This window comes from Pleurodeles waltl, chromosome 7 (genome assembly GCF_031143425.1).
Source record: "Pleurodeles waltl isolate 20211129_DDA chromosome 7, aPleWal1.hap1.20221129, whole genome shotgun sequence".
NCBI classification, from domain to species: domain Eukaryota; kingdom Metazoa; phylum Chordata; class Amphibia; order Caudata; family Salamandridae; genus Pleurodeles; species Pleurodeles waltl.
This window is the reverse complement of record NC_090446.1, coordinates 783,472,035-783,496,938: the sequence shown is the minus strand read 5'-3', so window position 1 is coordinate 783,496,938 and position 24,904 is coordinate 783,472,035. Positions and strand designations below refer to the sequence as shown.

The 24,904-nt window shown below is 42.6% G+C and overlaps 1 long non-coding RNA gene across 2 annotated transcripts; it reads left to right on the top strand.

Moving 5' to 3' along the window:
* Window positions 1-24,570, top strand: LOC138245581 (uncharacterized). Of its 2 annotated transcripts, none has more exons than XR_011194141.1 (3): window positions 1-114; window positions 13,848-13,904; window positions 22,567-22,999. It is a non-coding gene; the product is annotated as an uncharacterized lncRNA (long non-coding RNA). The 2 variants fall into 2 exon arrangements; XR_011194140.1 differs by having other exon boundaries at window positions 5-2,438; window positions 22,567-24,570.
* The last annotated feature ends 334 nt before the right edge of the window (window positions 24,571-24,904 follow it).

The following is a 24,904-nucleotide window of genomic DNA, read 5'->3' as shown; positions in this document are numbered from 1 at the left end:
GAGCAGAAGACAGACTGCGCGAGCCGGCGAGAGAGCGAGCGCGAGCCGGCTTCCCTGGGATGACGGGGCTGTCAGGAGCGGCAGCGGAAGGAGGGCTTGGGACGGCAGCAGCAGGTCAGCCGCGCTCGTGGAAGAGCTGCACGGGGGCAGGGCGGCTGACACAGCAACTCGGGAGCTGCGGCACACAGCCCGGCAGGCACCGACGCAGCGCCGGACACGGAAGTGCAGGCCGTGTCAGTAAAACAGGGGCAGTAGTAGGACAGCTCCTGTCACTGAAACTCACAAGCAGCCGCACGTTGCTTGACACCAAAATTAAGGCAGAAGTGCAAAGAGCGCAGTACGATGCGTGTCACTGAAATATAAAATATTCGCAGCACGGCCTGAATGTAAGCCACAGGCGACGTGTTAAAAATACGGACTTTTAAAACACAGGGACTACAAACCAGAGCCTGTTAACACTAAGCCCAAGGATACCTGCACAACGAGGGGCACTTAGCACAGCCTGACAGTAAAGCACGGGGCACATTACAAACGCGTACATTAAAACACAGGGCCTAGAAAGCAGAGCACGACGACACTACCAACGGAATCTGTACAGTGAGCTTTACTGAAAGGCAGAGGGAGGAAACTCAGAAAGAGCAACACACTGCGTCACTCTAAACTCGAGGGCAGCGGCACAGCACTGGCACGAAAAGTGACAGCATGACAGCCCATGCATGCTGCTAAAACAGAGGCAGAACCTTGTCTGCCACTAAAATTCGGGAATATGAACGCAACACAGCCCCTGACACCAAACCCGAAGGGCAGCAGCGCCAGGCACCTAGTACACAGTGACAGCACATCGTCCAAGACTAAGCTCTGAGACAACCCATCACCCTAAGACACATGGATATAAAGACATTGTCTCCCACTAAAATAAAAGATCAGCATCAGCACTTTGCTTGCCACCAACTCATGGACAGCAGTGCAGCTCCGAGCACTGCAACACAAGAACGGCAACACTTGACAGTAAAATTCGGAGATTGCAACACAGTGACAGACACTAAAACACAAAAGTGGCACCTTAACGCCTGCCACTAACATACTGGGCAGGTGCATAGGACCTGCCATTGAAACACATCGACACTAAAACACGGTAGCATAGTAATGTTTAACACTAAACTACAAAAGTTCGAGCTGGCCAATCCGGCAGTGCCCATAGGGCTGGTTTGACAGGTCAGTGTGTGGGCCCGTTTAAGGTCTGCTGGACCGGTTTTTACGGTCGATTTTCCTGCTATTACCACAACCACTGCCTGCAGCAAGCATACATGCATGTAGCCTCCCATACCGTGCAAAACACATACACAGCGTACCTTTCCAAGTTGTAAACTGCCCGTTTTGAAGGCATGGGTCACTGTTTTAGCTATCCAATTCACCACTGGGCCGCTTTTATGCCAGTGAGTGCCCGGGCCTATTTACTATTCCAGTCCGACCCTCAATATACAATGATATAAGCAAGAAAGCATGGGTAGCTAAAACTGTGGCGTACAGCAGCGAAACAGAATAACACTCCACGCATGTACACTGGGTCAGCACCACCAAAGAGAGAGAAACATAGGAGGCTGCACCTCGCACAAACGCACAGTCAGCCCACATCCAAACACTGGGGCGGGCAGCTGCGCTGCGGCTTAGAACAAAACTCAAATTGGCAGCTTAGCGCTTGGATCTTATAAACGGGACAGCAGCACAGCATCAGTCATTAACATATAGGGACAGACAAAAGAACAGAGGTCCGGACACTGAAAGGCAGACATAGATATCCTAATGGTAGAGTAAGTAAACGCCATGTTTTGGAATGGCATGTCTTGTTTGACAACATCAAACACCTATCCAACAGCCATATCTCCTAATTTTTGACCTGCGCTTCTCTAGACGGGAGTAGCAACGATTTAACGTTCTTCACGGCTAGGATTAATTGCAACCCACAACAGAATCATAGCAGCATTCCGAAGCCTCACTTGTTGATTTTTTAAGTGCACTGATAGAACCCTAGGAGCATGCTAACCCTCGATCATTGACCCTAAACTAGCAACAACTTACCACTCCATCGCTCTCATTTGTTTTTCTTTGTACATCGTGTTGAAGCATTTCAATCGGCACGCCATCCTTCCACTCCATCCCCTTCTAGCCACTACCTTACAGCTAGCGTTAGTTCCACATCATTGTGACATCCTGAGCAACTCTAAATGTGCTTGCTCATTCCTAGAAGTTCGTAAACACTATGTAGATCTCAACGTATAGCACGAGCTCTCAGTCAGCACTGTAATGTGTAGGTTTGTAGGAAAAGCTGGAGCCGATCAAACCCCAAGGACACCTGACCTAAAGACACACAACCTCGAAAACAAGAAAAGCCGACTTTCCCCTCGACTGCCATCTCCAGCTGAGCGGCTGGAAGCAGGGTAAGTTGTCGGGGCTACACATCTCCATCAGCCAAATGGTGTATAATTCTGCTCCATGAGACGCTACGCACTGCTCAGATCTAATAGAGAATCAAAAGAATGGTCGCTTGCTAACGGGGCAAACTCATTTTCGTTTTTGGTTGGAATAGAGTTCTGTAGGAAAAATGCAGATGACTATTGCACTGTTTGTAACAGTGAGCAAGGCAGAGGGTCAACTAAGAAACAACATTTCAGCCCAACTCAAAAATGTTTTTTTTTTTTAAAGCTGTCTCAGGCAAATGAAAGATGAGAGATATGCAAGATTTGGCAACTGTTGTGGAAATGTGTTGATGGACATATCGGCGTGCTGCTGTATGTTTGCTGCTACTTTCTAAGGTTGTTAGTGAATCAGCAGTGACTCGCTGTATGTTCAACAGACTGTAGTTATTAATGGTTACCTGTAGAGCTGTGCATTTGACCTACTCCATAATGTATAGCCTCCGGTCCTTTTACACCCTTTGATGACCGGTGTTCAATTTACCGCGCAGCTCGATAGTTTCGCAATTCTGCATTACCGCCATCCAAATTATTGCCTCTACCGTCTATGTTGAAATTTCATAAAACATAATTCCCTTAAAACATAATTCCAATGATGAGCTCCGTGTTTCAACACATCCTCACACACATTCGAAACGTGCCACCTGCTAAATTTTGTGATTCCAAAGTCCCAACTCTTTTCCAACAGATTACGCAATAATAATAAATAATAACGCAATGACACACTGGAAATGCCGAACGAACCAAATCAGTTGCTCTGGTTACACCCCCCACCCCACGAATAGTCAACCAATGCACTGTGCTCTCCTAAATTAATTACTACTTGCTCTTCCTAAATGAATCCGATTTTCACGCCATTGGTCAGTCTAAAACCGGGGTGACAGAGTAGGAGCTATGGCCTTGGGATGCCGACACAACAGCTCCCTTGCGCTGCATCTAGGCCAGTGCATTACACACAGGGGAGAAGTGCTTTTCTATCACATTTGATAATTCGGAGGTTTTTTTTTAAAGCATGAAGTATTCTGATTGGCCCCGCGAAACCAATGCATTTGCTTCAGAGCGAATCTGCCTGGATAATATGATGCCAAGGGAGAAGCCGACAGAGGGCAGAAAGCTTTCTCCTGGGTCCTAATTGCTGCCGACTATACAGCCCATGGCACTCTTCCCGAGCCCAGCGTAGAGACTCTTTAGCTAAAGGCAGCAGCCAGTGCGGGGAAGAGCAATAGGGAAATGCAACAGAGAGAGAGAAGGGCACTTTCAAGGAAAGAGCTATGGCTTTTTACAGGGTAGATAGACCTGCAGGAGAGGGGAAACCGTGCTGCAGCATCATGGCCAGTTCAGGAGAGAGAAAAGAAAGTACAAGAAGCCAGTGCACTCAGCGTGAATGAGCAGAGGCAGGGGAGTGAGGAGGGGGCAGAAACTAGAAGGTTTTTCTGCAAGAATAAGCATGGGCCCGCAGGTGAGGGAGACTAGGCAATGGGCAGGAGAACTGGCAAAATACTGCAGCACAGAGCTACAGCCAAAGAAACTCGAGAGGGAGAAATGTCCCGGGCAGGGCCACGCGGGCGCCAAAAGGGGGACATGAAAAGGCAGCAGTGAGGAGTTAAGGGGTGCCCACAATGCATTAGTGAAAAGTGCTCCTTGCATGTCGGAGCAGGGACACTGGAAAAGAAGACTTAAGTTTGGTCCAGAGAGAAGAAAAGCTGCCCGCTTGTAGAGCATGGTACTGCAGGAGGGAAGAACGGCAATGCAGAAGATGCAAGCCCCCGCCCGCACAGAAATGGGCAGAGTCAAGGGAGAGCAGAAGCGAAAACACGTAGAAGTCTATTCTGCAACAAATGGCAGGGCACATAATGAGTGTGAGACAGTAATGGGGGCTAGAGGGTTTGCAGGTGAGAGAAGATGAGTCCACACGAGTGGAAACAGAAATATTGCTACACATTTCAGCAAAAAAAGACAAAAACTGGAGAGGGAAGGGCTGCACGCAGATACCAGGGACGCCGTGTAACTGGATGATCTTTATTGCAAATATTACTCGGGGGCTTTACCAGCTTTCCTAATAAGGCAACACTCGCAAAGCTAATCTTTAAGGAGCTCAGCTGTACGTCGTTGAGGGAGAAGGGGCGGGATCATGGCAGCAGGTTCCACTTGGCCTCTGCCAGAAAGGCTGATTATATTATTGTCCAATCCACAAGCCACAACGTTGTTCGAGAAGGCAGGGAGTCCGCAATAAGTGGGTGTGTATAGCTGCAGACGTTCAGTCCGTCACCCACTGCCCCAAGCATCTACTCTTACATGCGAAACAGATGCAGCTCTACAAAAAGAGTCCCAGTCCCACAATTATACCTCTGGTTACGTGTTCTGCATCGAGTAACCAAGGTGTTGGTAGCTTCAACCCAATGTCGTAATGTATCACTCAAAAGTATCCACGGTGTATAAGGAATATGGGTGCAAATGTGCCCTATGCCACATGGCTGAATGGCCACCTGTAGGAGGGAACACAATATTCAGAGCAGCCACAACAACATGCAGAGGAAAATAATGATGACAAAAAAAGACCTAGATGGATTGCTTAGAACAACCGGCTTACAGGAGGCAGTTCATGCAGACGAGGGGAAGAAGAACATCGGAGAGAGAGAGAACATAAACAAGCACCATGAATAGGTGAAGCACTGCAGGGCGGGCAGGAGGAGCAATGAAACTCTCTACATATCTAATGTAATTCCCTGGGTATAACACTCTACTCAGAACCATACTATCTAATATAATTCCTTAGTCCTCATGCGGCATTCCCTGGCTGCCCACTGCTCATTCCATGCTCCCTTATCTCTTTCCTTCGTTATCCATCCACAGTCTTGGGTTATCTTTTTTCCTTCACTGGCCGCTCAGTTTAATTCATCCTGCGCCATTAGCAGGTCAATCATTCACCACTTCGCTGACCATCTGTTCTGAACCTTCCTTTTCAGTAGCCACATGTTCAGTGGTCTCTCTTGCCCAATGAAATATGATCAGCAAACCTCCTATAGAAATGTCACCTTGTCTACCTCAAAGATCTGCCTGTTATCCATGGGGTATTCCATTCTGTGTGCACTAGTTTAGCTGTTGCCACTGAGTTATTCACCCAGTTCTGTGCACCACTGACTGCTCACTTTGCCACATTACGTCCTCACTAAACCCAGTTCACTTGACATCGTCCTGACTGGTTGGTCACCCTGCTTCATCTCATGGTCACCTTACATTTATCTTCTCTTCACTGCTCAGTAATCCACAGGTAGAGTAGTCTGTTTCATCACTGAAACCACTGCCCATACACTGGCCTGTCTACCTCACTCACTGTTCCCCGTACCTCTTCATTGGTCACCCCGGTTCAGTTACTGACTAACTTCCTTCATTTGGTCACCATACCTGTTTCCTATTCAATTTGGCTCATTCACACACCAGTTCTCCATGTCTTGTTCACACGCCAAACTACTCTTTCACTTATCTTCCTTCTTCATTCGTCCTTCTTCATTCGCTAGTTACTTTCCCTCTTTCACTCACCACCATAGCCAATATAATGGTCACCCTTCCGCAGTTATTGGCCACTCTACCTCTATCACCGCTAATGTGTCCTACTGTTGTGTATTCTTGGTATAATACATGGGAGACTGCAACCCCTCTATAAAAGCCAGTCTCCAATTTACATATTACATGCGACTTCTGATGTCTCTAGTCACCTGTACTAAAGAAATGACACAGCTGCTCAACTGTAATAGGCATTTACTGCTGAATTGTGATGTCAGGATGCCGGCCGCCAGCAGCCAGAGTCAAAGGCAGGTCAGTGAGTGCAGTTACAGCTACGGTTTAAAAAAGAAAATGAGAACTGCCTTCTCCTTCTTCTGATTTGCTTTTCGAAAACGAACAGTGTCAGGAGAAAGGAGATACTCATGGCAACATGTTTATTTTTGGTGCTGTGGGTCATCACAGGAAAGAGAATCTCTGCAAGTTTGTACACATTCTGAGCTATCATATTTTTTATCTCAATGTAAACTGATTCTAATAATTTTTGGCAACACATTACTAACTGCTCTTTGGTATCTTTAATGTTGTACTATACATTTTGCTCTTATTCTTGTCTGCAACCAGACTAGCTCTTTGATATGAAAGAGGAAGACACCGGGGCTTGAAGGAGGGGTGATGGTGTGATCATGTATTATAAGGAATAAAACTTTGTTGTACAATAAAGGGACAGTGCAAGTCACATTGACTTCCATACATCTGTCTTTGTTCCTCTATAAGATCTTGGAACTCCTTGGTGACTTGCAATATCCTTATAATGTACAGCTGGGGTACTTTATCCCATATTTATTCACTAGTCACCCAGCACAATCGTTCCTCGTTCTCTGGAGTTCCATCCAAATGTGCTCACTGTTCACTAAGCCTCAGAATCAACAGTCAGTTTCATTCTCTTTTTGAAGTGACTCATATTGACTGGTGACAGCTGTTCTTATTTACTAGTCAACCTGCCTTATATTCATTTGTCTCCATATAATATATTTATTGTTGTTTTAGCCTGACATTCACTGGTTTACATCTCTTATGTTTCTGGTTACCTTTCTGACTGTGGATTGCTCTTTAATGTGGCTCATAACGTGCCTGTCAAAGTGATTCATGTTTAACCAGCCACTTCATCTTATTTCCTCTATTACTTCTCCTTAGACGCCTCTTAGTACTGGCAATTGCTTTAGACTGTACTTTAGAAAACTGTTAATTCAACATTAACTCCTCTTCATAATTCTTAGTCTAAGAATAACTCCTTATGAACTCCTTTATTTTTATGTGTTGTTTTGCATGACTTCCATAGGAAGCTTCTATCATTTACATCATATTTTAAATCTGGTAATTCACTGCTATGATGTAGCAACAATTGAGAGCAAAACTTGTTACCCACTGTTTCTATGTCACAAAGGCCCTCGAGGCCAGGGGGCAGACTCCCAGAGAGCCTGTCTATCTAGCTATCTATCTTGATGCCAGTTAGACAAAATAAACACCAAAACATTCATTAAAGCATAGTACATTTACATCAATATTTTAAAACGAGATCTCTAAAACAATCTTAGACATTTATCAGATTACATATCCAAGTAAATATTTGAAATGCCACTAAACCTTTACACCCACTTTAAGATTATTAATCTCACAGTCTTAAAATATTATTGCAACGTAACCCATAGAGTAACTTTAGTCCCAACAGATCACATATATAATGTTGTCAAATGACAACATAAAATTTGCATGCATAGTACAATAAATATGAAATATATAAAAAGCACACTATATTACGCATCTGCCAGCTGCATTCAATAATTGTGTGTGAAATGCAGTAACATCTCCAGTAACTTGCGAAGAGATTTAAAGTGCATCATTTATGTAAAGTGCAAAGATAAATTTTTAATGAACCTCAAGTTAAAACCCTCATATTATATGGAGCATCAAGAAATGGCAGTCATTAAAACAAATCTGTAAAGTGGGAAGCGAATGACAAGCAAGTGTGGGGGAGATTTCTAAAAAAGGTATGTGGGAAGAGGAGAGAGGATGGGTGGGATTACAAAAAACAACAAAGTAAGGGTAATGAAGAGGGAAAACAAACAGCTAATAAAAAGCTATTGAAGAAGAGAAGAGCACAAACACTCCATAATCTACCAAAAAATAGGAAGCCCAGTTCACAAAGAACGTAGGAAATGTTCTGCCATGTGGGGTTTTCAACAATTATTGTAAATGCACAACTACTTGCCATTCATAAAGAATTCCAGAAGTATTCCTGGAAAACAGCGACTGTTACTGCTCCCCAGCATTGTTAACAGGCCTGAACATTAACATATTTGGAAATGAAGCAGCTGTAAACTTCAACATGTATGTAACGCAGGGGTGTTTGTACTGAACACATTTAGTTGTATGAAGGGCCTTCATATTATGTTTCAGGGCTGCAGGGAGCCGGGGCCAAGATACAAGACCTGGTATGGTGTGGTACCTTCTTTAGAGGTCCAACAAAAGTCTACCATCTGAATTTGAATGAACTGCAAGTGATTTAAAGGGAAAGTTGATGGGCCAACAAACAACTATATGTGAAGTGTAGGTGCTGTGACAGCGCAGTGACCGTTGCTGTCATTTGGTGTGGAAAGGGAGGATAAAGTAGGTTGAATTGATAAAAGTAGTACTGGACCACTAGTGCAGTACATGCGAATGAACAGTATCAGTTCAGAGTCATAAACAAAAGCAGTACTCCCAACAGATATACCTGCAAATGGACATGTTCCTAGGGTGACTGGCCTGACCACAGTTCGCTAGGCCATGCTTCCAAGGGTGACTCCAAGTAAAATTCTTTCGTTTGTTTTTGGCTAAGTTTCAGATGACTTTCACTCATCTACAAATCTGTGCACTTTGAGCCAAGTGTCATGTTGCTAGCACAGAAATAATTGCGGTTCACATAATGAATGGCAGTTGGCAGTGTAAATACTGTCTGTTTGATTGTAGTAAACGTGCAGTGGAAATAATCGTGGGCATCTGTGGTTTATGATTAATATAGGAAGAGATGAGGCAGAGGATCCATTTAAACCTCCATACTGTATAGAAGGCGTGAAGGTCAGAATGAAGGTTGATAATTGTTAATGGCCTGGAGGCTACGGCTTTAAAACGAGTCTAGACAGAAATCCAGGAGGGTCAAGAGCGCTAGCTTAAAGTGACTCAGGATGGTCTGTAACGATCCATTTGGGTAACAATTTGCAGTGAATCTGATAACAGCCAAGTTTCCGAAACAATTGTACGTGAATAAGATGAATTTAGAAATGATACATTTGGTTGGTTTATTGTCCAGCAGTCCGTAGCAGCTGTCAACTGTTAAACAATGTGAGCTCGCGTTTGGTTTGAGATCTATTTCTTAAAGGCTTTTAAGCGTCTTGTGTCTCTCCTAGGACTAACATCTTTTGACAGGAAAGAAAAGTGGCATCTTGTCTCACTACTTTTCGGGGGGGGGGGGTAATGATCCTGAGGTTCAGCAGAAAATGGTATAGAAGGGATAAGTATTAGAAAATCGGCAGATGGTCAGTCCATTGGTGGCTCGTGAAACTCTGTGGGTCAAGCTAGCAGTTACAGGACACAGGGAGGGACTCAGATCCTATAGAAAAGTTGCAAATCTCTAGGTTAGTGGTTTGGTTCAAGAGTGCTAAAGGCATGTCAAATTTTGATAATTTTCGAAATTATGCACGGGAAATAACTGTACACATAGTGAATCAGTGTCTCATTTATATGGTCTGTGGTCATTTAATCATTTGGCCACAACTCATCTGGACTGACATAGGACATATGTTCTGGACCACGTGCTGAACAGGGCAGGGCAACAGACTCCCATTTTCAGCCCTGGTCTGGTCTGCACTTTTTGGTCCAGCAGATCTGGAAAACTTGCCCACGGAAACCCAGCCAAGAGTGAGGATCCAAAATGCGAGTCTGTGCTGGTTGATTAAATTTGCAAAGCTTTTCTTTTTCAACAAAGATCTGGTCTGGATAGGTTTGAAAGCTCCACGGTAAGCCTGCTGGAAGAAAGAGCATTTCATATATTATCAAACATCAGGTCTAAACTCGTGAAGTTTTGGTTCTTCTGTCCCCTCTAAACAAGGAATATTTAAAGGTTACTGTGATTTACAGGGTCACCCATGAGTAGCCACTGTGCAAAGCCGAGGCTGTGATCTGTGTCTATTTTTTTCTGCACTGAACTTGCCCCACCTCAAGTAAAGCAGGCTTGGATCATAACTGTTCGGTGGAGGCATTACCGAATTGATAGATCTAGACAAATGCCTGAATCTGAGACGTGGGAACTAATTGGGCCCAAAGACAGGCAAGGGGAAGTACTATTTCTGCATGGTATGAGACTTTATTCCGTCTGTTCTATGGGCTCCATTCTGTGTTTTCTCTACCTAACCGGGACTGGCGTGCAGTAACAGACTTTAAGGCCGGTATTATCCCATGGTATTCTCTTTTGCCCACTGTTTTCTCCCCACAAATTTCTCCAGTATTACTTGGATGAATTTGTAAAAGCACATAAAAAACAAGAACTAATCACAATTTGTGCATGATCCATGATTTACAATCCGGCAGAAAGGTTTGCATCCAGTTTAACTATACAATTGACCCCCATGTGACACCAATTATGTCCAGAGAGGAATGGAGATATTTATTTCCTCGATCTTCAAAACAACATGTATTCACAGACAATTCTACAGTCACTCAGACGCATCCAGATAATTTGAATTTTTGCAGTGCTTAATATTTCTAATCACTACAATAGGCATATTTACCCCCCATGTGCCACAGAAGAAAACATTTTTGTTTTGCTAATATCTTTGCTCCGTTAATAAATCTCCACAAATCTTTGCCAAAAAAAGCTCACCCACCTCGGCTCCTTCCTAGAAAGTTTCAGGGGCGATCTGTGGGAGTCAGTAAAATCGGGAAAACAATGTAAAAAAAAAAGATGGAGTTTGGGAGTTGTTGGCTGGCAGCAATGGGGTGGGCAGGCAAAACCCCCAACTCCTCGTCTGGAGGGTGTTTGGTCACCTGCAGGGTGGTCAGCGCAGGTCTTGGCCACTGACCAGGCCCTGTGGCCACGCCCTGCTGCACACAGCTCTATGCCATTTGTGGTGGGGAGAGAGGTTGTCTCCATGGTGTGCACAGGGCCTGGAACCTCATACACACAGCTAGATGTTGTGCGTGACATTGGCTATCCATAGGGGGTGGGTTCATGGCCTGGAGACAGGCTAGGCCCTTAGACCCACTCTCTGCCATACACAGCCAAAGGCTTAGTTAGGTATGGTGAGAAAATCTTAATTTAGATTTTTTTTTAAACTGAATTTCACTAATAAAAACAAACGTTAACATGATGTACATTAAAATAACCCTAAAAATTGCCTGGAAAAATCCAAAGATTGGAGTGACGTTAGAGTTAGGTGAAAATGTCAAGTAGCTGATACTCTTATAACTATAACTTGTGCTCTCACCATCCACTGCTTATGCCCTTGAATAGTACAACACTCATGACATGTTCCTCATCATTGATACCATCACTGATGACATCTGAAATTACATCATTGGTGACCTCACTGTGCATGGCGAGGGTGCAAGTTATAGGTACTTGAGTTAACTGAAACTGGTGAATTTCAGTGTTTTTTTGAGTTTTAAGTGTTATGTTTTAACTGATGTTTTCACCTAACTATAATGTCACTTTAACCTTTGTTTTTTCAGTGTATATATATATATTTATATATATATATATATTTACATATTTCATGATTTGAATTTAGCTGAGGCACACTGGCACAAAATAAATCATCACAGGCTACAGTGTTGCGCTTGGATGTTGTCTGACAGGACTAGAGCAGTTTGTACTTCCTCTGATAATTTTTTATTTGCAGTCGATACAATTGTACCATTATCCGAAGTAAAAACACATTTCATGATAAAATGGCAAAGTAACACATGCAAGTGAAAACAACATGAGCGTGCCTCCTGAAGACAAAAGTTAAAATAGACACCAACTGCTGCTCAATTATAGTCACATAATCCAATATTTGATACAGTGCATGCAAAAATCGAAATAATTTATGAAACATTACAATATACTGGAAGAGCCTTCCAGACAATAATGCAAACCATCTACGGTGGTGGAAATAGAGTTTATTTTAAAAATAAATTATTTGCACGTCAAAGTCTAGGTACACCTAGAAAGTTACATAAAGATTGACTACAATTTTCTTTATCTAATCCACAAAGCATAAAGCCAGAGATGTAAAACGAGGCTTCCCTCTATTATCATTTTCTAATAACAATGCTATTCCTGCCACATGATAGGGTGCATAAAAAAAGATGCGTATTGTTATGGCAATCGATGGGATGAAGGATTAACAGCTCTTGGTCGATTTTTGAGTTTAAAAAAACTGCCAGATCGTGTTTAAAATGTACTAATTTAATAACTTAATCTGAGCATAGATATTTCTAATGAAATAATCTTTGCTGCATGCACTGGGGTGTATAAACAGGAACAATGGTGTTTCCAGGAAAGGGGGGACCTGCCTCTCATAAAATGGTAAACAATTAAAAAAATGTAACTATTAGATTTTCAAACCTCTTTTGGGGGCATGAAAAGAATGCCAACAAGGCAGAAGTGTGTAGCTCAAATCATCTACAATCTTGGTGTTTGAAAGGGGTGGTCAGAAATTATTTACTTTACCTCGAATTTTTTTTTGCTGCTGCTGAAAGTGAGAAAAACTTATAGTGCTCGTGGTCGCAAAACTTGCTCTTCAGGATTGTCCTCCCTGCAAGGATACATGTAGGGCAGTCAGAGCATGAAATTAAGTCTGCAGTTTCAATTATTTTCCGTGCATAATCCAGCATGCCATAAAAAACAGAAATGAATGCATGCTGACACGAATTCGCAAGTGGGAAATTATGATTCATAGTGTACTGGCTTCACAAGGATTCTTCATGAATGCAGATTCTTTTGAATGTAATTTGTGTGATCTGTGTTTTATTGTATGTGGTGTACTACAGCAAATCTGTGACCTACGTATTCTGTTCATTAGTACAAAAAACGTTAGCTTTATAGCTGTGTCTGTACACAATTGCTGGGCCAAAAAGGAACCCACCTGCAAAAAGGAACACTGTATAAATTACTAGAGGCCTACCGGAGGCTGGTAACAGTGTAGCCACCGAAAAACTGATGTTCTTTAAACTCTTCTCATCATTCTCCCACAAATGTTGGGCAGTGGGTTATGGATTTTTCATCTGCTGGTGGAGCTACCGCTGGCTCGGCCTCTAACAGCACCCACCTAGTGGCCATGATGCTGCATGTGCTAGTGTGAAGCCAGCTGACCAATTCAGGATTACCGGCCCATCTGCATTTGTGACAATGTCACTTTTGCACAAGACCACCATGTGAACTATGGCAATGTGGAAAACCATGTCAAACATTGGAGTACTGGAATCACACACTCACAGGGTTACAATTCCTGTACCAACATAAGTGGCACAGTGTCCACCATGCCAGCATGGCAAGATGATCCTGCCATCGTGAACATTTTTCTACCACATTTGCCCCCACATACTTGCAAGAATCGCCACTGGTGAAAAATACCAACCAATGTGGTGGAAATCTATAGATGTGAAAAAACGGCCTCTGCTACACTAACATTTTGGTGGTTTGTGAACAAAACTCCACATTGGATTCCAAATGTGTATTGATACATGTCCTCTGGGAAACGTTTTTCAATGTTGTCTGAAAATATACACTTAGAACACCAGGTGCAAAGATATTTTTGATGATTCATATTGTTTCTGTTTCTTCTACAGCATGAAATCCTAAAAGGTCCTCCTGACATATTGGTCTGCTGTTTCCTAGAGAATTAGGTGAGAACATTTATTCTGCATTGCTTCAAGGGAGGGTTGATAATGAGTTAGTAAACAACATTATGTGCATATGTGTTGGACTTGAGAGCCATGGCATTTTTGTGATTAGAATGAGTCTGTAGTATTGAAAGTAACACAATGGATACATTTGTTAGGAATTTAAATCTGATTTGATTCGTGGCAAGTGTAAGGGCCTTCCTAAATGTATTACTATTGTCCTTTTTCTGATTTTGAGTAATTTCTAGCTGCTTTTTATTGTTTTTTTGCACATGTTATTTTTGAGGTCACATAATCTATTTTTTAGAACATCCAATAAACTGGAAATGTCTTAAGTCTAGCTTAACTTCCACGGTTGATTGTTTATGGATGCAGTTTGTGGCCTGTTTGGCAAAAGAGGGGCAGCCAAATACTTTACCTTTATTTTAATCTGGGAGAGCGGTACCAGAATATCGTTGTTGTGATAATGTTTGACATACATTTCGTGTCCTAAATAACGTTTACACTTCATTGGAATTAATAACACAAAATACCAATCGAGCAAAAATTTTTATAAACAATATTTTTGACCACAATATGTACGTTAGACGATATTTCTATATGCGACAGTCTGGCATACAGTCCTGAGAGGAGGGGTCTGTTATTGTGCCTTCTGTTGAACATGATGCTTGTTCCCACAGTAGCTCATTTATTTTGTGCTCACTTAAATCAACCAGTTTTCCACCACACTCTTTCAAATTAGTTTGGAGTTGTGTTTTGCTGTTAACGTCTTGTTCCCAATACTCTGTGATCCTAACATGTTTGCCATGAACATGGACTGTGAATGTTTAAAAAGTCAAATCAACTGAAACCATGCAGAATAAAGAGGGTCCTTGAGCTATGTGCAACTAGGCTTTACTTTAACTGGACTGGAGAACTAGCTGTTTGAGCAGTATCTTCAAAGTCATTTTTCCACCCTTCTGTTTATGACATGTTTTCTTATGCTTGAATTATTCAGGGCTCGAAAAATCATAAAAATGTTACTAAACCTGCAGGTCGAGTAACTTAAGTAATCTACTCGACCTAACTGTAATGTGGTTGACCCGTAAACGGGTCTCAAATTGTGTGATCCTAGGCAAATAGTTTACAGAGTCGCCTTTTCCTTAATTCTCACATATAATTGCAACTTCAAATATGTGAGTTCAGCATTTCTACAGTACAAAAAGAAACCTCTTGTTTGAGTAAGTAGACTAAAGTTTGCTGCATGCATCACAAGAATCTAGCCCACATACCCATGAGGTCTAGCCCACATAACCTAGGACTTATTTTAGTTTACTAACAACATTGCCATCAGGGCAAGAGTGTTTCTCGGTTTGTTTAAACACTCAATTTTAATAAATATATTACTAAACCATGATGTGGTAACATATTGTCATCTACTCACAGTAACTTTCCAAGAAATGTCCAAAAACCTCTCCACTAATTTGCAGCTTTAATGATAAAATTATATAGTGTATTAACAATCTGTGAAAATTGGGTTTCAGAAAACATATCCTTCGCACATCAACATATAAAGTATTCTGATTTGTTTTCATCCTATTAACGTATTTTTTCATCACACAGAAATATAAAAAAGGGCTTTCACAACTACGGAAATATATTTTGAAATGTTTGCAGAGTTGGCTTAGTCATTTAAATGTTGTGTGTTAGGAAAAACCTGAAACTCTGTTTCCTTTTATTTTACATTCTAAGCCGCAGGTCACACAGTTCACCTTACAAAGTCCTGGAACTCTGCATTCAGAAGGAAAATTAATTGTAAGAAAAACTGAATATTGACCTCTGTGAACACAGAGCAAATGTGACATAAGAACAAGATTTAAAGGCATCTTTTATTGCCCCTCCACTTTTCAGCTGAACAGAACACCTTTCAGTGTCAACTCGCCAAAAGGTACAAGTAAATATTAAAAACAGCTCGACCTGATCAAATAAGACTCACCAATGCGAGTGGTCAAGTGGATTTTTCTAGCCCTGTTTATTGTTTCCCTGAGTCTTTTAGTTCTGAATCCTGAGTAGCAACTTCTGTGTAAATAATTTCATTTGTTCTGATTTTGAAATTGATTAGTGGCCACATTTTCCAAAACTTTCACCTGAAATGGGTTATTGGGCTTTGTCTATAGTTTGCATGGAATCTCGAGGCCAAGATACTTTTAGAGGTTTAAAATAGTTGTTTCTAACTTTAGTTACTTCCGGGGACAGTTATTTTGGTACGTTCTCCCAGTATATAAATTGGAAGGTATCTTCTCAGCCGAATGTTGCCTTTTGTGGGACATGCTATATTAATGCATTTACAATAGCTATAACTTGTCCTGTGGCAGCTGGTTGAAAGTGCATATTTTATTATGTGAGCCTGCTCTGAATTATAGTTTTCAGGTGTTTGGCTAGCCCCTATTTGCCCAGTAATCCAATGAATGTTGGTTATGTTTTTTGTCAAAATGTGTTTTGATTTTGGTATGCTATTGTAATTTTATGTTTAGGTAGAGCTGAGTGACTATTAGCCTAGTTCGTCTAATAATGTACGGGGCACTGTATGCAAGGTGATGATGTTTATTTTGTGTAGTATACTTTCATTGTATCAGTTTTGGCCTGTGTTATGCTTTATTTTGTTATCTTTGTTTTTCAACGTTATTTCGCCTTAATTTAGTCGAAGGTTGATAAATAATACAAATAACATAGATAGCCATACCTTTAATAAACCAAGCTGCGAGTTCGTTCTTACCTGGGACTTATGTCATAAAGGGTCAACCTTTTATATGAAGAGCATTTTCCATATCTCGAGCAAATGACAGAGATGGGTCACTCATCAGTCTTATAATTGTCTGGAATACCAGAAGACCCCTTATTTTGTTTGCTTCCGTCCTTATACCAATAAATATTGTCTTTAATTTAGCCATTACGTTTTTCTGTTGGCATTTGTTTATCAGCTTGTTTTGGAAGTATGCCTGCCAGTGTTCACAACCATGTTAAAGGATGTTTGATTTCTATTCTCTAAACTGGTTTTATGATTTATTATTGTAGGTAGAATTGGGACTTTAGCAAGATTGCTAAGTGTGTTTTAAGCTTTTTTAAATCCCCTTCAGGCTCCTCCAACACAACCTAACCTGCCCTGTCAGTGACTGGATCGTGTGTTCTCTAGTACACTCACTTACCTGCAGCAACTTGCCCTCTTATAACAAATTCATAAATATCGAAGGTTTCGAGGCTGGGTCATTTTTGGTAGAATGTGTTACATGTACGGTATCTTAAATTGTAAATTATTAGAATATATTGACTCTGCTTGCTTTTGTCCTTCATGAGGCATAATAGAGCAACTCGGCTACCATAATCAGACTGGATTAATTTGCCGTTTGTCAAGGTGTTTTGTACTGGGGGAGCAGGTGCTCTCCTAATGATCTGGCACGCATGGCATTTTGTGTTTCTTTTTTACCCTTATTTTTTAACATTATATCCATAGTTTCACCTGCATGTTGCAGGTGGTGTGAGATTGCTTCTAGAAACTGCTCTCACCTTGCCCAGATTTAGACTAGTGCCCTAAATATTTCCGACCAGTTAGATCTAATTGGATTTTTCTAATCCTTACGATCTCTTAAAGTTCCAAGTTTTTTTTATTTTATATATGTGATTGGGTGAAATTGTAGCTTCCATTTCTGCTCTTGGCGTCTATTTTGCTATCTGTTTCTTGCAAAGGGGTGTTTTAAAGCTGGTACTTTTTGCTTCTTCTTTATGATGGTCTATCTAGATTGATTTTACTTCAACGTGTTTTTGAGGGGATTTGGGTTTTTTTCATGAAAATATTTTGCAATATTCTTATATCGAAGCTGTTGAGTACCTAGCTCTTTTGACATTATTTAGCCATTTCACGTTGCTCATGATAAACCTGAATTCCTCATCTGGTGAAGTGTGTCGTCGTGTTTTTTCTGATACCTAATCCCATAAAACTCAGATGAAGGCTACTGGAAGAGATCGCTTTGACGTTCATTTATTCAGTGGTACCTCTATTTTTGCTCAGTGTGGTGTAGCTGTTGTCCTTCTATTGCATTACATTTTCTTTAGTACTTTCTCCTTCCTACGTCGTCTACTTTTATTTAATGGGACACTGGTGAGGAGGGAACAGGTGTCACTCTTAACCACTGAGACCTCCATCTTTGCTTAAACTAATGTATTTTGTTTTCTTCAGGAGAAACTTCTGGATATTCTGTTGCTCAAATGATTCGGTCAGTTATCTGCCCATCTTTGCTCATGACTGTGTGTAGGATAGCTTTAATCACATTTTGAATCACTGGAATTTCCACATGGTACAATGTAGGACCTGCTTCTTATGCTCCACCATGACTGTGTTTATCAAATGTGTAAGCTGAATTACGTGCCTAGGTCAGTTCAGTGCACAAGTGGGAATGCATTTTGAAGGCATTGTTTCTTATGACATAAAATATTTAACTGTTGTGCATTTCTTTTGCCTAACGTTATCTTCCATTTTTCTCACAGTTTTCTATCTGTGTAGTTCTTCGAATTTTTTTGCCAGCTACATGCCTCAGGATATCCCTTTTGGTTATTTTATTAGATATGACCATGACAGCTGTCTTCATTTTGCTTAAAATTTTGTCCTTGGCTTGAGAAATGAGGCTTAAATTGTTCTCCTCCAGCCACAGGTGTGAAGCACATACTTTATCAAGGGTCTGTAAATGAGGCAGTGATTTTGGGGTACATCTCGGATTGTCCATTGAGGTGTCTCTCCACATCAAGGTTGGGGAAATGGCATCGTGCCTTGTGAGTACAGAATAGAGACTTTAGGAAGCCTTGCCAAATGTACGCTGAATTACAGTAGTTGAGAGTCACATGCCATACTGTTTTAGTCATCAGGATACTCTGTTTAGTTGTTCTCTCCGCCTGTATTATTTAGGGGCATCAACCACAGTCTAAATGCAGACAAGAATCTCAGTTCTCTATTTGTCACAACAACTCAGCCTGCCGAAGGAAGGGCCACTTGAGAAGGTGTCAGAGTGAGGCCTAAGTTAGCAGGGCATTAGAGATGACTAAACCGCTACCCGTGTCTGTGCAACCACCTGGGCACAAGCTCTTGATGAGGCAGTTCCCTACCCACAAATATTTAATGAACAAAGAATTGACCCACATCAGCTTTGTGGTGCAGAAGGCAGAAGACACGATACCTGTTATCAATTTAGAAATTCATGTATTCTGTGCTAGTTTTGGAAGCTTTGGAAATGTTTCACGAGATGCATCCATTTCCACTTTTCATACTCCTAATGTGTGGTTCTTTTGGTAGAACAAACCTGACCAACCTGCCAACCTCACTATCATGTTTTACGTTATTTCAGATAATATTGGCAGTGTCACCGTGCATTTCAATTTTGATGCCATACATGTAATATCATGAGCAAAGCATTGATGAAAGCTGGTGATTTAAGGCTCTAGTGGAACCTATGTAGTGTTCTGACATAACTGTGGTTTTGAGTTATTTTGTTAACATCCCTATAGCTGTAGTTTTCAATGACTGTATAGAATATTTATTGAAATGTAAGCAACAAATCATTACAGACAGGCACACAAATATCATGAAGAGTACAAATGACTTCTTGTACTCCATTGTTTCACACTTCCGCACTTCCTACAGATGTATGTGATCTCCTGCTTGTATTGGGAAAGGGGAACTGAGACAGTTCTAGGCTAAATACCATACACTGCACATTGAGGGGCACCTGGAAGTCCCTGTGTCACTGTCCTCTCCCAGAAGGCCCGCCGACGCCCTTTGAAGTCAGTTTCCTCTGCTTAGCCAGTTACACAAACATAAGGTGGGTACAGCAGGTGGATCACTGCAGACAACGGCACAGTAGACCCAGAAGAACAAGGTACTTTGCAAGGCAGAAACTCGTACTTACATCTGTCTCCTATCTCCCTTCCTCCAGAAATGGAGGAGTTCCAAGCATTAGGAACTACAGATGTCGAGGCAGCCAACAAGACAGATATTGTCCTGACTAACGAGAGCATCCGGCCTAGAGCTGACATCTAACTCAGTGTACTCTAAGGCCCGGGGTGTCTCCACGTGCTGTGGGTTCCTCGGGTCTGACTGCATGAGGGGGTAGTGCTTGGCGGATGGAGGCCTCGGTAGCAGTAGTACCAAATACAGAAAAGGGCCAAAAACGGGTTACCACGTTTGAACAACCTGGTGTGTGTATTTTGGAAACAGTTCTGCCATTGCCGGGTATTACTATGGCCTATGTAATAGCCTGGTTGTTTTTCGAGTTTGTACATTTTAATGTATTTAAAGTGTGGGTTTTTAAACGTGTGCGGTCTAAATGTTACCATTCTGAATTTGAGTTGTTTGCTTCGATATCAGTGGGTGGGACTCGAATGTGAAACAATGTATTCGTGCATCTATGCTCGGTGTAAAATGGCACGCATGGGCCGCTAACTGAGATCTTGGGTTAAACAGCTTAGAATTCATCAGTTGGGCATGCATATTTCATCACTACCGTCGCGTTGTATAGATGGTTTGAATCTAAAAGAAAATAGTTTCACGGGCAGAAATAAAAACACTATTCAAGGGTATCCTTCAGGAAACACAGGGACAGGGGTACGCATTTCGGCAGATTTAAGAAGGTCGTGCACGTGTTTTTCAAAAAAACAGATGTGCACTTTGCACATCTCGAAAAATGAATTCGACTTCGTTGCTTAGATCCGCTCCCTGCAAAAATGCTGCAGTTTGGCAAAGAATGTGATAGGAATGTGTCTGCAAAACTGCACTAGTGGGGTCCTCATTGTGGCTTTTCAATAGCCAAACAAATCGGCTCGCACTCTAGTCAGCTCACTGCCACCGGGGCACAAAGGGCAGAGTGCGTTATATTGTGCAAGGGCATCTTTTTGTCATGGGTTGAAGCGTTGCTTGGACAAAGGACGTATATATTTACTGTGTGTTGTGCCACCAGGGCGCGCTTGGTTGTGTAGGCAGCAGCCCAAAGCCTGCGGGGGCCGACAGAGCACACACCGTCACTCCTGGACGTGTGGGTGAGAGGGGGCGCTGGCGGGGTCACGCTGGTCCCTGTTTGTCGCACAGTCCGCAGCCCACAACCAACAGCCGCCGCGGAGGGTTCGGATTTCGAGCCTCAGCCAGACGGACAAATAAAGGAGGACACGTGATTTTGACACAAATAAAACTGCTCACGTGCCACACCTCACCTTTTCAACTTTTTTTTGGGTGAGGGCATTTACTGTCTGTTATATGTCGCGCTTGGAAACGGCAGAAGCGCGGTGTGAAGCGCTAGATATTATTATTAATGAACATAAAGAACAGTTGTGTGCCTTTCACTCCGTATCTTCACAGCGTTATCAGACCATCTCTAAAAAACAGGGACAGCTAGTTGAAGCCCACGTATAAGATGTTTTCCGTCGAATAGTAAACTCCCCGACCTTCTTTCTCAATACAGAAGGGTTCCAGTCATAGATTATGCATTACTCCGGGTCTCAAAGAAGATATTTTGTGGTCAATATTTACCACTTGAGTGCAAGCTCACTCCTAATATGGGAGAAAGCTACAAACCTAAAGTCAGGATACAATTCCAGAGAAAATATCCTTTTCTTGAAGTACATTATTTTCATTTACTTTGAGTTTAATTACAGAAGGGTCCAGAGCCCTGTGCTGTTGGACCTTATGGCGCGATTCTTAAGTGATTAAAAACTGCATAACCAATAGTTTGTACAGTCCATATACACCTAAATAAATGTCCAGTTTTACAAATCAAGTCTGGGTTTATACATTCTTACTTTGTGAAAAGCGATGCAACATGGGATATTGCATTTTCATATTTTGCAAGCAAACATGCTGTGTAAAGGGAATAAATCCGATCTTGCTGAAACAATTATTAAGTGTTCCCTGTAGGATGGAGTCGCCCTCCCCCGCTGCCGTCCTGCGGTTTATTTTACATTTGTCGACTGTGAAGTTTGCAGTGAGTTGTTGTGACTGAACTTCACTGAAGACGTGAGAGTTTGTAGTGACACCGCGTACAATTACAGATTTTCATAGTCAAAACTTAAAAGTGATTTTTGCTGGGTGGGTGCGGCTTCTAGATTTGTGCCCCAATATTTTTATCGTTCATGTTTTAATAGCATCTGTTACGTTATTTGACTGTTAAGAAACCGATACTACATCAGCGAGCAGCGACGCCAAGGAAGTGCTTTGTGGGTGCTCGTTGTCTTGCCATATATTTATTCGTTATGCGCCTGCCGATCAAACTATGTGCTATCATTTACAGGAGGGAGAATTTACATTATTTTGTTTATATTTAAGTGGTGTTATTTATTGAAAGCACTTCGTCTTTCCCAATTTGGCACACTGAATTTATACCGTTTGGGTTCATTAAACTGCAATATTTTTATTATTTTTTCTATTATTATTATTGTTATAATATTTTAAACGACTCTGCCAAAACAAAATGCATTTTATAGCAAGCTACTTTCTAATTTTGAAATGCTGCAGTACTTGCATATAAGCAAAGTTATTGTATTTTAAGAGCACGAATAATCCTAATCAAGAGAAAAAAGCTAAAGATACTAAACATTCTATAGTTAAAAATCACGTATGTTTAAATCCGTGTCATTTTCTTTTTCGTTGCAGGCGCCACAACAAAAGACGACTAAGGGCCCGCCCTGCGGAGAGTCAGCAGCCAGTACCCGGAGGGGCGGACGCCGTCTCCGGCTGGCAGTAGCTCTGCGAGAAATGTTCAGCAAGCGGCTGCGTTCACGGGGCTTGCTTCGAGGCACAGCATCGAGATGGTAAAACAAGGAACAGAGTGCGCACAAGCATTCGGTGAAGCGCTTTTCGGTGACGTTTTTTCTGCTCCTTCCGGTCACACTCACGGACTGGTGAGTGTCTAAAGGGGATGCCAGACGAGCCTCGCGGATTCACTCTTTCCAGCCTCAGAAAAAGAGGGGGTTCAGTGGCCGATCTAGGTGGGTTCATTCACAATCATTGTGTGCCCCCTCCGCCCATACCAACTGCCTATGTACGTTCACCAAAGACCACACTCTCATCACCACAAACGTTTGAAGTAAGTATGCTGAACGGCGCTATAGCCCGACTCAGTGCGGTAAGTTCAGGGTGAGGGCGCGGGGAGACGCTGTGCTCAGGCCCGAGCTTTCTTCGTCGCTGCGGGCCTTGGAGCTGGGGCTCCCCTCGGTCCAAGGGATGGAAGGGCCTGCCCCGGCCCCACCCGCGCTATCGCCTCTTTCAGGGGGTCCTGGGGTCTGCCTGCACAGACCCCATCACCCCCAGATCTGAGGGGCGTGTGCGTGCCAGGGGGTGCAGCTCCTAGCGCCCCTCACACCCATGGGCCGCGGGGGGCGCCGTGTCAGGCCGCCGGGTGGCGCAGAGGGCTTTTTATTCTGCTTGTACGTGGTGACCTCTGAAAGAGCACCCCACTCACCCGCTGTTCATTTATTTAGCGGTGGCAGCAGTTATTAGCATGTACTCGCATTATGCTTTGATTACACTCCATAAAATATGGTGCAGGTTTCGCCCTTCTGGTTGGAGTATAGTGCTAGGGCAAGGACAGGACCAAATGCGCGGATATTTTTCATTTGCATATCATCCTGCCGCACAACTTCATTTACAAAAAAAGGAGTAAAACCCGGAACTTTTCTTCTTTGCCGGAAGCCAGTGGTGCAGAATATGTGGCTCGTCTTACGGTGAGGTTGCCCAGACTTCATTGCAGTTCATTCTTCGTTCCTACATCACTGTCCACTTCCTTTTCATCCCAATCCTGCACGATTTTTTCCATAAATTCCTGTTTTTTTTCTTTCTCCCTTTTCCGCCTGGCTCTAGATCCGTCTCAAAGTCTGAAAACGAAAAAAAAGTCCGGGGCCCAGAAACCAGCCCCGGTGACCTGCACTTGGAGGCACTGGAACAAATGAAGCATTGGGGAGAGGGTTGTCTGCGCGCATCCCAGGCTTGTGGATGGACGCCCAGAGGAGGGTTCCTTCCCGTAGCCCTGGGGTACTGCAGAGTGGCCGGTGCACCGGGCAGCCGCTGGAAGGAAGGAGCCTGTTCCTCACGGTTTGCTTTGCGCCCAGAGGAGGGTTCCTTCCCGTAGCCCTGGGGTACTACAGAGTCGCCGGTGCACCGGGCGCCGCTGGAAGGAAGGAGCCTGTTCCTCACGGTTTGCTTTGCTTTGGTCTGGTGCTCTGGACCACAGCTGTGCGCTCCAAGCCTGCGCGCGCTGCAGCAGAGTCGGTCGCGCGGCGGGCGCAGCTGTTCTTGTAGGCAGCCACCGCCCTCTTTACTGCCCGAAACACACCCCGTTATAATCAGTGTTGGCGAAGACGCCCCGGCGTGCACCGAGGCGCACATTGTGATCTGAGGCGAGTGTCACAAGTTTGTATGCCGTGTTGCCTTTTTGGTCGATTTCAAATTCAGCTTTTAGTTTTTTTCTGTATTTGTCTTTCAGGTGCATAAAACGTGCGTACAATAAGAGTTTAGTACTTCTAAAAAAGTTTCAGAAAAGTTTTTAATAGTCATCGGACAACCGCCACTTCCCTAAATTGGAACTTACTGTCCCCGTTTGTGTGTGTGTGTATTTTAATCACTAAACGTCTTATATTAAACTATTATTTGTAGTCGAACTAAAATCAAAATTTGATTTTTTGTGGCTATATATATATATATATATATATATATAAATGAAAAGGAAATAGTATTGTGTGTAAAGCTGTTTCGTTTTATATGTAAATTAGCCTATCAAGAGATAGACGCGCGGGTTTGTATTACATTTAAAGGCTTACACGTCTAGGTTTGACACTGGTGGCACATGCAATTATCAGAATTTGCACATACCTTTAAAGGTGTGTTTCAAAGCGCTGAAAGCACGAATGCATACTTTATGAAACAGGGAGTTGTCATTCACATTACAAATTTCATTATAAAGCACAATCAAATTGGCTCCGGAAAAGAACACGGA